This window comes from Mesoplodon mirus (assembly GCF_964341445.2).
Source record: "Mesoplodon mirus genome assembly, chromosome: 15".
Lineage (NCBI taxonomy): Eukaryota > Metazoa > Chordata > Mammalia > Artiodactyla > Ziphiidae > Mesoplodon > Mesoplodon mirus.
Genome location: NC_138991.1, coordinates 86121710 through 86131642, shown reverse-complemented (window position 1 = coordinate 86131642; position 9933 = coordinate 86121710).

The following is a 9933-nucleotide window of genomic DNA, read 5'->3' as shown; positions in this document are numbered from 1 at the left end:
GGAGGCAGGAGGTGCAGCTGGAGAGCCGGGCGCTTCCCATACTCTGCGAGGCAGAGGACGGAGAGGTCCCTCCGAGGACTGCCCGGCCCGCCCCGCTCCCAGGCACCGGCCCCGGCCCGGCCCCACCACGCCCCGGCTCGGCCGTCTCCGCTCCCGCCACGCCCCCCCTCCCTCGGCCCCGCGCCCCGGCTGTGCTGTCTTTGCCACGCACTTCCGACCCCACGAAACCCCTCTAGGCCGCCCGTGGCAGCCTCAGGTTTTGTGTGCCGTGCTGGGTCACGTCTCAGTGGGTTTTATTCCTCTCATTATGCTGTTTAACAGGCTGTTACAGCCTCTCAGACAGCGTGGGGAGGTGTTGTCAAAGGGAGAGGCTGGAAGACAGTGACTTAGGCGAAGGAGGGGCTTCTGGGCCGCGATTTCCCGGAGCAAAGCCGAGGCCCCGGGGTGGGCGGGCGACAGGAAACAACTGCTGAGAGCCCCTCGGGCGGGGTCTCCTTCAGGCCCCACCTGAGTGCACATGGGCTCGGGCAACGCCCAAACCGAGCTCGCCTTGAGGACTGGAAAACCAAGACTTCTCCCCTTTTTTGTCTGTTTCCTCTTCTCCCAGGTCCCTTGGGTCACCTCATTCATTCATTCACTCACTCATCCATGACAGGGCCCTTTGGTGCCAGAGGACGCAGAAATGAATGAGACAAAAAAATCCCAGTCTCCTGGCACCGACCAGACACAGCACAGACGCGTGCCCTAAAGCACCACTCTTGTTTCCTTTCTCTTCAAAATCGATTCGTTTTCAAGCAGTCCAGCAGTTCAAGTGGTTAAACACAGAATTACCCTACAACCCAGCAATTCCACTCCTTGATATTTGCCCACAAGAAAGGGAAACACATGTTCACAGCAGCATATTCACAACAGCCAAAAGGTGGAAAGAACCCCAATGTCCATCAGCCAATGAACAGATGATAAAATGTGGTCTGTTCACACAGAGGAATATTATTCAGCAAATAAAAAGGGACTGAGGTCCTGATACGTGCTTCAGCCTGGATGAATCTGAAAACGTGGTGCTCAGTGAAAAAAGCCCTCCACACAAGGCCCCAGAGTGTGTGATTCCATTTATGTGAAACGTGGTGAGCAGGGCTGGGAGGGGTGGGGGAATGGGGTGATGGCCGAGGAGTGCAGGAGTGCTTTCTGGGGTGATGAAAATGTTCTAAAATTGATTGTTGGTGGTGGGTGCACACCTCTAGGCAGGTACTAAAAACGTTCGAATTATGCGCTCCGAGTGGGTGATTTGTGCGTGAGTTATATCTCAGTAAGGCTGTTGGAAAATCACCATGCCTACCTTCACAGGGGTGTTAAGGGTATTAATTATTCTCTGTAAAGTATTTAAAATAGTGCCTGGCACGTACTAAATGCTCAGTAAATGTTAGCTATTTAAAAATAGTAAATTCCTTTTAAGCGCTTGAAACCCCGGGCGCTGGTGCCGTGCCTTGCCTCCTGCTGTCCATCAGAGACACTCTCCCCTGTGATTTCTTTGAACATCTGGGTTTCATAACTGGCTCCTCTGCCCGTGTTTTTTTTTAATGAAGTTCTATTTTTAAAAAAAATTTATTTATTTTATTTTTGGCTGCCTTGGGTCTTTGTTGCTGCACGTGGGCTTTGTCTAGTTGCCGTGAGCGGGGGCTGCTCTTTGCTGCAGTGTGCGGGCTTCTCATTGCGGTGGCTTCTCGTGTTGCGGAGCACAGGCTGTAGAGTGCAGGCTCAGCAGCTGTGGCGTACGTGCTTTGTTGCTCCGCGGCACGTGGGATCTTCCCGGACCAGGGCTCGAGCCCGTGTCCCCTGCATTGGCAGGCGGATTCTTAACCACTGCGCCACCAGGGAAGCCCCTGTCCGTGGTTGTAGTATCGCCTTTGAGGGACCCTGGCATGGCCTCCCGCCTCCCCACCTTCCCCGCCGCCCCACAGGACCCAGACTCTCGGGTTATGTGACCTCTTTGGGGGTGGCCCCCTCGCTGTGCTCCCCCACTCACTCATCCCAGACCCCAGCGCCCCTTCCTTCGAGGCCAGCAGCCTGCCACACATGCGCTCACACGCTCGCAGGCTCACCCACATGCTTTGCTTGCTCCTGGAGAGGTAATTTGGACAGACAGGTGCCCTCGAGGCTGGCGCTGGGTTTGGCTCCCGGGACCCGGGCTGGGGGCCGCCTCCACGAAGCTCGTGGATTTCTGACCCAGAGGACAGGCTGGCAAATCCATGTGTGAACTTTTGCAAATACCAGTAAACTGACAGAATGGCTAATAATTTACATGATATTAAAACCATCCAGCTTTGTCTGAGTTAATTAGGAGGGTAAAATGAGATTTATTAAGGGCAAATCCAGAGCAATCCAACAAGAGAAAGAGTCAGAAATAGAAAAGGCAGGAGTTTGGAACAGTGTTAATAACCACGGAGAAGTACTGGGAGATGGTGTCTGATGAGAAATGACATGTTAATCATGGTAATGACCCCCTCTCCCCATCGCCCCGGGGAGCCCAGAGCAGCCCAGGGGCTTCGGCTGAGCCATCCTGCCCGGCTCTGCGAGGCAAGAGGGCAGCCTCTTGGTCTGCTCTGGCAGCTGGTGGCACTGGCCAGGGGCTGGGGCCTGTCACAGAGCTCCAGTTCCCAGGAGAGACCAGAGACCCAGCCAGATGAGTGGCCCTTGAAGCCCCAGCAGCATCTTTACATGTACTGAGCACCTACTGTGTGCCAGGCAGGGGCTGGAACACTTTAAAGTACATTTGTTGAGCACTCACCGTGTGCCGTATTCAGGAAGTGCTGCATTGACTGTGTAAGTCAGGTTTGTGGGTGCTCACTCCTAGTTTGTGGGTGAGTAGCCAGGCTCGGAGAAGGTCAGCAACTTGCCCGAGGTCACACAGCCAGGCTGTGGCAGAGCCAGGGCCCAGAGCTGCTGGAGTCTGGATCCCACAGTTCTCCCGGCTGTTCAACAACGGTGTGGAATGCCTGCTATGCACGGAACCGGAACCGAGGGTGCGGGGAGGGCACGGTTCCTGCCCCCAGGTGGTGCGGCCCAGAGGCCGAGAAGAATGAGCCAACAGGTAGTGATGCTGCATGTGATGAGTCCTCTGCTGGGGTGAACCCAGGGGCTACAGGGGTGCATGGAAGGTCCTTGAAACCCACCCTGTCCTGGGTGATCAAGAAGAATGGCCGGAGCTTTAGCCGAGCCAGGGGCGTGCGATATGGCGGAAATGCTCCAAGCCGATGAAACAGCAGGTTCAAAGCCAGGTGTCCTTGGAGAGCTGCAAGTCATTCCTTCCCAACTGAGCCTCTGGCATGAAGGGACAGCGGGGACAAGTGTGGCTGGGGCGGGGGTGGGGAGAGATGTGGCTTGGAAGCCGTGCCAGGGAGTTCGGGTTGTATCTTCCGGACAATGGGGACCCCTGCCCACTCACGCCCCTGTCTGAGGATGAGGGTGAGGAGGAGGGCCCCTGGGAGAAGAGAGGGGCCTGGCCTGAGTGGGCAGCAGGCCAGTTGAACCTCATGGGTTCTGAGCAGGGTCGCCAGGCAGCTCAGGTGGCCCCAGGCTGGAGCCTCCCTGACGGTGCTGGTCACTGTCCCTGGCTCCCAGGGCGCCTCGCAGCCCCATTCTTCAGGGCCTGGTCCCAGCACACAGACCCAGCTCTGGGCTTCCTCACAGACCCCGCGTGTGGGGCTGTCCCTGGACTCAGGCTGTGCTGGCTAGTCGTCTGGAGCTAGCCATGCCTGTGTGCCCAGCCCGGACACCCCCAAAGGAGGGGACGGTGGGGCCCACACCCCTCACACGCTCCTTTGTCTTTCCAAGGGCCTGGCCATGCAGTGCGTGTGGCCTGCCAACAAGCTGGGGGAAACGCTGAACCAGCAACTTTATCGCCATTTTCATTTGAGGAAAGTGAGGCTCAGAACAGGGTCGGGAGCTGTGCACTGAGAACTTAACATCAGGGGAAGCCACGTGGGCCCGATGCTCTGGTTGCTTTTCCCCACACACTTAATGAGGTCCCCGTCAGACCAGCTGAGGCTGACCCAGGGAGGCAGTGCTGGTGATGAGGGAGAGTAGAGACCTCTCAGCACCCCAGAATTTGACCAGCCTCCCAGGGTGGGGATCTATGCCGGGACAGGCCCCGGGGACCCCTAGGAGCCTCAAAAACAGCTGCCCCAGACCCAGCTGTCAGAGAGAAGACTGGGGAGGTGGGGTGGGGTCTGCCGGGCCACAGCTCCGGGGGTGCAGGTGTGGGGACCGGCCCCACTGCAGAGCTGCCTGAGGAGCTCTAATGATGGATCATGTCAGAGCCGGCCCTCGGCTCTCACCGCCCTGCGTCTCCAGTGGCACCACGCCAATTAATGATGAGTTGAGTGTATCGTTAGTTTCCGAATCGTCAGGAATCCAATTAGGGGCATCTTAGATCCACTTGAGCGGCTCTGCTGATCATCCAGGCTGGAGAAGTTGGGCTGGGCTGGGGGTACCTGCTGTATGCTGACAAGTTGTAATGGGGCTTTGGCAGTCAGAGGGCTGGATTAAATTGGCACAACGAGGCTGAACTCCTGGCTCCACCTGCATGCCGAGGGCCTTGGTCTCCTGAGCAGCCGGTGCGAGTGTCCTTCTCTTGGGGGTGATGGGCCAGGCTGACTGCAGGTCCCCGGGGAGGCAGTTCCAAATGTCACATTCCCATCAGACCTGGCCCTGGGGGGCCATCTGGTCTACCCCTCCATTGACAATGGGAGAAACGGAGGCCCCTCAAGGCCACAAGAGACCCTAGAGGTGGACTTGATCCAGACCCTCAAGCAGATTGGAATCCCCTCCACTGTCCCAGCCAAGTGGCCATTTACTTAGGCCTCTTTTATGACAACAAGGCCACTCTTCCTCCCATCAGGGCTTGTTCCCTGTGTCCATTGGGGTTCTTTATCTGCAAAGGAGGTGACGTTGGCCACATGCAGATCTGGAGGAAGAGCTTTCCAGGCAGAAGAAATAGCAAGTGCAAAGGCCCTGGGGTGGATCAGAAACGTGGGTCAGAAATGTGGCCCATGAGACTTTCCTGGTGGCGTGGTGGTTGAGAATCCGCCTGCCAATGCAGGGGACATGAGTTTGTTCCCTGGTCTGGGAAGATCCCACATGCCGCGGAGCAACTAAGCCCGTGAGCCACAACTACTGAGACCACGCGCTGCAACTACTGAAGCCCGCATCCCTAGAGCCCGTGCTCCGCAACATGAGAAACCCGTGCACCGCAATGAAGCGTAGCCTCTGCTCTCTGCAACTAGTGAAAGCCTGTGCGCAGCAATGAAGACCCAACGCAGCCAAAAATAAATAATAAATAAATAAATAAAACTATCAGTAATAAGAAAATTAAATTGAAAGTCTGGTTTGAAAAAGAAAAAAAAAGAAATGTGGCCCATGTGGCCACTGGAGCAGGAGAAACTGAGGGCAGGGAGGTAGAGAAAGGAAGCCCTGTAGGCTGGGATGGGGAGGGACGTGAGAAGCCACGGAGCTCTAAGCTGGAGAGGGACGTGATCTGTGCTCTGAAGGCTGGAGCTGCCTCCTCACTGAGGAGTGGAAGGCGGGAGAACATGGAGATCCCGGTGTGGCCACTGGCTGGAGGGGGGACTGGGGCTCCTGGACTTGCTCTGGCCTTGGGGGCGTTGCTGGGAAGAGGGTATGATCAGAGGTTTTGGCCTGAGCCGCTGCCGAGGAGCAGAGAACGAGGCGCTCTGTTTGAACCCATCCTGTTTGAGCAGGTCTAGGGAAAGGGCAGTGGATCTGAAGGTCTGGGGAGAGGCGGGGGCTGGAGCTGAGAAGGGAGCAGGGCTGAGAGGTAAACCATCCACACGGAAGTGTCACCTCCACCCAGGAGTGTGAGATCCAGCCAGGCAGGTGGTAGGTGGTGGTGGAGTGGCCTGGTTTGGACCCAAGCTCAGTTCCTCCCCGCCTGAGTGTGGTCTCCTGGGGGTCCTGTGTCCTCCTGGGGCCTCAGTTTTCTCACCTGTGAAATGGGAGCACACCCCTCCTTTGCAGGCAACCTCTCTCTGGCCACCAGCGTGGTCCCCCTCTTGTGGGCATGGCTCCCTAGCTGGCCAGCTCCTTCTGCCCACAGGTGGCTTCTGGGGCAGGTGCCAGAGACCCCCGCCCTTTGCAAACTGCAATGCCCCAAGTGCTGGGCATATGGGTGCTGCCCCCCAACTGTCTCCTTCCTCCCTGCGCAGACACACCCAGGGGAAGGGGCTCCAGGGCCCACGCTGACATCTGACCTCCCGGGTCACCAACCTGGGACCACCTCTCATTGACTTGCTTTGGATGAGGACACGTCTCACCTGAGCATCCGTCATGGCCTGTGACCTGGGACTACTTGCCCCAGGTTCCACCCTCCCCACACCTCGGGGGGCTTGAGGTTGCTGCTGCTCTGCGACCTCCAGGTCAGGAGGGTCTCCACACGGCAGCGTGCTGCGCCTGCCCTGGGGAGGCCCAGGCACTAAGTGTGATTTAAACCCAGGTCTGGTGTAGGCGGTCCGTGTCCTGAGGCTCCGGGTGAGAAGCCCTCTCCTCACTGCAGGGGGACGAGGGGAAGAGGCCCTGCTCCGGACAGAGACACAGAAGGGGTTGGAGCAGAGCCGGGCCTGCGGTTGACCTGGGAATGGAGGTCAACCCGCTCCTGGAATAATTAGGAGCATTCTCCACTGGCTGAGGGGCGCAGACAGTGACGTGATGAGACCCGTGAGCCCAGCATTCAGGCTGGGCAGACGCAACATTCTGATACATGCCCTTTTCTCAGATCTTTTTTCAGCGTGGCTCAGTCCCACAGAGTTTCTGTATGTTTACATGCTTACATCCCAGCCGCCTGCAGAGTCAATGTTTAAACTTGACATAGATGGTACCTTGAGTCCCTGACATTCAGCATTGCTTTTCTGCTCAAATATGACCCTCCCGAGACTTATCCGAGTCGGTCCACGTCTGGTTCGTCAATCGTCTGTTTACACCAACCGCGGGCCAGGGCTCCCGCGTGAACGGCGTTCATTCATTTCCCGTGAAATACACACGGCGCTCTTCGCGGCGCTTCTTGATCACATGCCAGTCCCAACACACGCGGGCAAGGGGTTCAGGCGCACAGCCAGGAGCTCAGCCGCTGGGTCCCGGGCAGGTGTGTGCAGCTCCAGGAGAAACGGCTGGACGGTTTTTCGAAACGACGGCACCATCTGCTGTCCCGACACTGGGAGAGTTCCTGTTGCTCCAGAGCCTCACCAACACTCCATTCTTTCGGACCTGAATTTTTGCCCAGCTGGTGGTTCTGAAGTGGCATCTCACTGAGGATTTAATCTGCGTTTCCCCGGTGATGCCCGCAGTGGACAGCATGCGCCTCCCACTCAGGGGCAGAAAGGTCCCCCGGGTGCTGCCCAAGGCCCCAGTGGAGGGTCCTCTGCCCCTGACACCCCCATCACCCTCAAAGCACGCCCCATGCCCCAGGCATCACACCGGCACAGCCCTCTCGTACCCCAAAGCACCCACCCCTCCAAAGGCTCAATGCAGGTAATGGGGCCAGATCCCCGCTGCCCCTGAACCCCCCTCCATCCTCTCCCATGGCCCTTCTCTGTCCCCACCCCCCCGTTATGGGCTGAACTGTGTCCCCCACCAACTTCATGTGTTGAAGCCCTACCCACAGCACCTCAGCATGTGACTGTGTATGCAGACGGGGCCTTTAAAGAGAATTAAGGGGCTTCCCTGGTGGCGCAGTGGTTGAGAGTCTGCCTGCCGATGCAGGGGACACGCGTTCGTGCTCTGGTCCGGGAGGATCCCACGTGCCGCGGAGCGGCTGGGCCCGTGAGCCATGGCCGCTGAGCCTGCGCGTCCGGAGCCTGTGCTCCGCAGCGGGAGAGGCCACAACAGTGAGACGCCCGCGTACCGCAAAAAAAAAAAAAAAAAAAAAAAGAGAGAGAGAATTAAGGTAAAATGAGGTCACATGGGCGGGCCCTAATCCAGTGTGTCTGAGGTCCTTATAAGAAAAGGAGGTTAGTACTCAGACACACAGAGGGACAACCTCAGGAGGACACAGGGGGAAGACAGCCATCTGCACACCAAAGAGAGAGGCCTCAGAAGGAACCAGCCCTGCTGATACTTTGATCTCAGATGTCCAGACTCCAGGATGGGGAGAAAGTCAATCTCTGTTGTTTAAGCTGCTCAGCCTGTGGTGCTTTGTTAGGGAAGCCCCAGGAAGCGGACACCCCCAGCCCAGGGCTCCAGGACTCCTGCTCGCCCAGCCTCCCAGGCAGCCCCTGATTTCCTATCTGAGCTGCCAGCCCCGCTGGGCACCGTGGTGTGAGGACTGGAGCTGGTGGCTGAGCCGGGGGAGTGGGGGGCGGGGACCAAGGTGGGGAAGGCGATTGGGAGGCAGTGTCACCAGGGGGTCCGAGTGTCCCCTCCCCGAGCGCTGGGGTAGCTGTCCTGCACGAGAGGGGGCCCCAGCTGGGAGCCCGGAGTCCCAGGCCTGGTCTTCACTCCTGTAACTCTGTGTGGCCTTGAGGAAGCCCCGGTCCCTCAGCGGGCTGGGTGACCCCCTCCAGCAGGTGGACGGTGAGGCTGGGGCTGAGGTCAAGGGCAGGGAGCCCTCCACCCCCACCCCACTTCACAGGTGGGGAGCCTACAGGAGGCCAGGGTCTCAGCTGGCAGGGCGGCTGGGCCTCCTGACTCCAGGGCCTGTGCTTTGCCCTCCCGCCCCGGAGGCCTGACCCTCACAAGGCTTCTGTGTGCAAAGGAGGCTCATCACAAGGTTTCGGGGTCCAAGGAAGCTTCTATCACAGAACACAGACATCCCAATGTTGCCCATCCCTCAAAAGTGTCCCATTTTAACTGTTGAGCATCCCCAGGAGCCCCCGTCTGCCGCGTCGTCCCAGCGTCCCAGCCGCCTCCACCTCAGCTGGCCTCCTTGCCCCCTCAAGGCCCTCTCATCTCTCTTCCCTTCCACACTTCCCCTCCCCTAGGGCTTCCAGGAACTCAAACCACCCTGTTTATCACAAGGAGATGGTGGCTATACTAATCAGAGGGGAAAGAGGGATCGAGCACCAAGGGGACCTGGGAAATCGGCCCCTAGACTGGAATCACCAGGTGAGACCGCACCTCACATCACTATGAAATGCGACCCCGATGGTTAGAGCCCTAAGTGTGCAGGGAAAACTTTTTTACCGTCTCTGGGTGGAGAAAGACTTCTTAAACAAACAAAAAATGAAGGGAAATATTGATAAATCCAACCAGAGCAAAATTAGAAAACTTGGTATGACAAAGCACACCGTAAACACAGCAGCAAGACCACCAGACACAGAGGAGATATTTACAATACGCATAACCAACGAGGGATTAACACCCAGGCTACACAGAGGACTCCTGCACATCAATAAAGAAGGACAGTCAGGGAGCCGGCCGGGGATGGGAACAGGACGTCCCAGCAAAGCAGAGGGAGCCCTGGAGGCCATGTGACCACAGGGACCAAGGTGACTTGTGGGGTCTTGAAGGACATGGGCCACACCCGAGGGCCATGGGGCAATGCCTCAGGGCAGGCGGTGGTGAGAGCGGCCCCTCTCCGCACACACAGAAGAACTCAGACCCACGTCTGCGGGGAGAGGCGAGAGGAGCTCAGACGGACAGCAGACAGAGGCTGAGTTCCCGCCGTGGGGGAAGCAGTGCCTCGAGGCCGACCTTCAGCCAAGTCACAGAGACTCATAAATTGTCCTTTCCTTGCGCACCTCAGCCTGGGGGCCAGTGTCTGTGTTTTATTGCTTCTCCTGGGGGCCACGTATTTTCCCCAGAGCCTGGGATTAAGTCACCAACAAAGACCAGGGACCCCAGGTGGGCTGGAAGAGGAGGGGTCCCGGATGCCCATCGTCTCCCCTCCTGCTCTCTCCCGGGCCTGTAATTGGATCTGGAGCCTGA